Raw genomic sequence first — 4,623 nt, forward strand, 5'->3', positions numbered from 1 at the left:
TGTTTGGTATTACCGATGGAAGAAAGTTCCAAGGACAGAACAGGCCTCTGCCTTCTTGTTTTTTTCTGGGATTTTCAATCTAGCAGCTTCTTCAGTGTCCCTAGAGACCAACCAGCCCGAGAGCCACAGATCCGTGGTGATCAGGTGTGTCCAGAGGAAGGAAGCGCTGCTAAGAACAACCTAACTTTTCTTGGTCCCCCGAGTTGCAAGTGGCTGGTGACCTTCCTCTACGAGGACAAGCAGACCTCTTGGGCCCTGCCAGGAAAGGGTGACACCTAGCACAGGAAACTGTGGTGGTCACAGTAGGAATCAGATGGTTGTAGCAAGTCTCAGGGGAGGTGAGCGGGGGAGTAACACCTGCTTGTGACCCAGACAGTGAATGTAAGAACCAGAAGATAGCGAGTGTTGGCCAAGGCTGTTTTCTGTTTCTTTCTTCTTCTTTTTCAAGACAGACTTCCTTTGTGTAGCCTTGGCTGTCCTAGAGTTAGTTCTGTAGACCAGGCTGGCCTCGAACTCACAGAGATCCACCTGCCTTTGCCTCCCGAGTGCTGGGATTAAAGGTGTGCGCCACCACTGCCCGGCTAGACTGTTTTCTTTGTGCCTCTTGGCAGATGAATAGAAACTCCCAGCAATAATGGAAGAGACCAGGACTGGCTCAAGACCCCCAAGACCAAGCTCTCAGCACAAAGGAAATTTATTTGCTCCAAGGGGACAAAGGACAGGGAATAAGCTCAAAGACAGGAGACAGGGACTGCCTCTGGATAAAGAGGAGACAGATGTTGCCCACAGGCAAACTGGGCATGTTAATTAGGTGAGCCAAGGAGGCTTTTGATTGCAGGACCTCAATGGTTCCATAGCTGGACCTTGTAAGTCAGCCTCAGGAGGAGGAATCGGCCAGATAATAGGCCGCGGTGGCTAGCTTTAGAATATAATCTAAGGGGTTTTGGTAAGGCAGAGGGAATGGGGGAACAGGGAAGGCCTGCAGGAGCCATGTTGCCACGTTCAGGCTGGCTAGAGTCCTCTCAGTAACCACCGTGTCCTTTCGTTGACTGGATGCCGCAAACAGGTGCGGGTGGCATTTCCTTCTTACTGTTCTGTGTGCCACCAGACAATGGCACGGCAGTGGGTCACCCAAGATATGGCTTCCCATTGTCTTCTAGGTCACAGCCGGGTGACAGAGAGTGGGACCCCTTTCAACTGTAAGGCAGTCATTGGACTCTCTTGTTGTGTAGAAGCCTCCAGGCTATGAATCTGCCGGTTCAATTTCCCATGAGTCATTCAGTAACTTAACCTGTGACCTCTTTGCAGGCCCCCAAATATATAGTATCTCCTGCCTCAGGGCTGACTCTTTGGGGCACACATTCACTATCTCTGGATGGGGTGGGGAGTGGGGGTGGGGCTGGAGAGATGGCTCGGTGGTTAATGAGATGGCCCAGCACCCTCATGGCTGCTCACAACTGTCCGTAACTGCATCCTCACAAAAATACACATAAAGATAAAACACCAGTGCACGTTAAATTAAAAAAAAAAAAACAAAACAACCCTATTTTAAAAAAATCTACCTACTTCTGGGTGGGTCCACAAATGCCTCCGACGCAATGGCATTTGCTGACGATTCTATTTGCCCGTCTTATGCTCCCTTTCCCCGTTTACCTCACCTCACTTTCTACCCTGGCCCCAGTCACCCCCGATGTGCTCGTATTTGCTTTGTCTCTTCCCCACGAGACTAAATTCAGAGGTCAGGGGCTTGGCTTAGTTCAGCTTCAGTGTACACAAGCCTGGCATGATCAATACTGTACTTGTTTGCTGAAAGAATGGACCGATGTCCAAGGAGAGGAGACGAGAGTTCAATACCCTCTCACTGATCTTGCTGGGCACGAGCTTGGTCAGTGCCTGAGTTGATTTAGAAAAGAAGTCTCCCACTTGAGGGATGCGGAGCATTTGTCTTTGATACGGATACAGCTGGCTGGGCCCAAGGGGAAGCCTGCTGGCACATGTCCCCGCTGCAGCAATGTTCAAGGCACACAATTACGCTGCCTTCCGCGGAGATAAAACAGTGGAAGAGAAATTCCATTCAGGCTCCGATAGCTGTTAATAACAGCTAAAGACTAGAGAAGGAATGCAGAGTGTCGAGTTGGAAAGACCCCGAAGCCACCCAGCACGGGGGGGGGGGGGGGGCGCAGCAGGGTCAGGATCTGACACAGGCCTTTTAATTCCTAGGCCAGGCTCTTTCCACCTTGCCTCAAGCGGCACCTCTCTTCTCTCGAATTTATGTCATTCCAGCTGGGTTACAACCTTGGGTTTCCAAATGACTGCTCTTTCTACATCAAATTCCGAAACAGTTTCCCTTTCTACTATACAATCAGCTAGACGATGCTATCAACAGTCTAGGCTCCAATCACTAAGTTTTATTAGATTTTACCTGTGCATGTTTGTAAAAAAAAAAAAAAAAAGAGTTGAGGGAGATACTTGAGGTGTCTAAATTAGGCTCATATCATCAAACAAACAGCACTGTATATATGTATTAATACATACATATTATACATGTGTATATATGCATACACACATGTGTATACACACATATGTACATGTGTTTGTGTGCACATGTGTGCGTGTGTGTGTTGTAGTTCCGCGTATCATGGCTGTGGATCAAGATGTAAGTTCTCAGCTACTCTTCCATGGCATGCTTGCCTCTTGCTGACATGTTTCCTGCCATGATAATCACAGACTCTAAGCTTCTGGAACCATGAGCTCCAGATTAAATTATTTCTTTTATGAGGTGCCCTGGTCATGATGTCTCTTCATAGCAATAGAAAAGTAACTAGAATACCAGTCCTCTCTTTCAAGTAAGTTTTCATATAGTTATTTTTTGTGAAATACTATGTTATGTATCCTAGGCATCAAACTTACCAGGGTAGCTGAGGATGACCTTGAACTTCTGATCCTCCTGCCTTTCTCTAGGGACTGGGATTACAAGCATACACTACCATACCAGCTTATATGGTGGAGGGGACTAGTCAAGCACTTAACAAACTGAGATAAAGGACTAAAGAACATCCCTGGGTCTAAAGGACTGGGCATGTAGCTCTGTGGTATAGCATTTGTCATGTATGCATGTGTGTGTGCGTGCACACGTGTGTACCCTCTGTAATCAATATCATAAACAAAAATTTTAAATAGGCCTAATGTGAACATCTGCAATTTAGAACAAGTCATTTCCAGACCAGAATTCCTAGCACAGTAACAGGGACCAACCTAACCATTTGTGCTGTGCCCGGAAGAAGTCTGTGCAAAAGGAGATGGTTTTCTGTTGTAGGGACATGAAGGCAAATGAGTGGTAGTTGAGTTAGCACAGAAAGCCTAGGACTGCATGGAGTAAGGGACAGATACATCCCTTGGAGTGTGGTAGCACCAGCAATACCGGCGCTTCTCTCCCTGTGGGTTGTAACCTCTTTGGGGGCCAAACAAACCCTTTTATAGGTGTTGCTTAGGACCATCAGAAATATCAGATACTTACATTATGGTTCATAACAGTAGCAAAATTACAGTTATGAAGCAGCAATGAAAATCATTTTATGGTTGGGGTCAGTACAGCATGAAGAACTGTATTAAAGGGTTGCAGCATTAGGAAGGTTGAGAACCAGTGAGCCATGCAGACACTTCAACTATTTGCTCTGCTTAAATCTCATGAAAAGATGCTTATGCTTAATTTCTGGTTGTTGTTGGACTTCCCAAAGACACAAATTATTTAACTCCTTAGTTTAGGTGTAGAGATGGCATGCTGTGCGTGTGACATCCTCTTAGAGATAGCAGCAATGTCATTATTTCAAGGAGCGTCTCTTGTGTTTTCTAGGGCCAGGGAAGTGGTGCTCCTCCAGGTTAAATGGTGCTCCTCCAGGTTAAGTGGTGCTCCTCCAGGTGAAGTGGTGTTCCTCCAGGTGAAGTGGTGTTCCTCCAGGGAAGTGGTGCTCCTCCAGGGAAGTGGTGCTCCTCCAGGGAAGTGGTGCTCCTCCAGAGAAGTAATGCTCCTCCAGGGAAGTGGTGCTCCTCCAGGGAAGTGGTGCTCCTCTGGGGAAGTGATGCTCCTGGAAGTGGTGCTCCTCTGGAGAAGTGATGCTCCTGGAAGTGGTGCTCCTCCAGGGAAGAATTACTTAAAAACAGTCTTACTAGAGAAGTCAAGCCTTGTTGCTACCAGGCCTCACATCAGGAATCAGAACCAGAAAGCTCCAGTTTCCAAGATGAACGCTTCCTGGTCTACACGCAGCAGGCTCTTTCTTTTTGTTTTGTTTTTTGTTTTGTTAGGACAGGGTCACTCTACTTGGCTCTGCTTATCTAAGGGCCTGCCAGGCCCTGGCCATGTGTATACTTGGGAGGGAGTCAGGTAGACCTAGTAGAGTTTTAAACAAACTCAGTGACCACAGGGAGAGGACATGTAATCATGAGAGGGGACCTTATAGAAAATTACTAAAGATGGAGGTCAAACCAATTATTTTCTAATACTGGAAGTAAGGAAAGTAAACATGGTCTCTTTTTTTTCTTTTCTTCTTCTTCTTCTTCTTCTTCTTCTTCTTCTTCTTCTTCTTCTTCTTCTTCTTCTTCTTCTTCTTCTTCTTCTTCTTCTTC

This window comes from Microtus ochrogaster, chromosome 6 (assembly GCF_000317375.1).
Source record: "Microtus ochrogaster isolate Prairie Vole_2 chromosome 6, MicOch1.0, whole genome shotgun sequence".
NCBI classification, from domain to species: Eukaryota; Metazoa; Chordata; class Mammalia; order Rodentia; family Cricetidae; genus Microtus; species Microtus ochrogaster.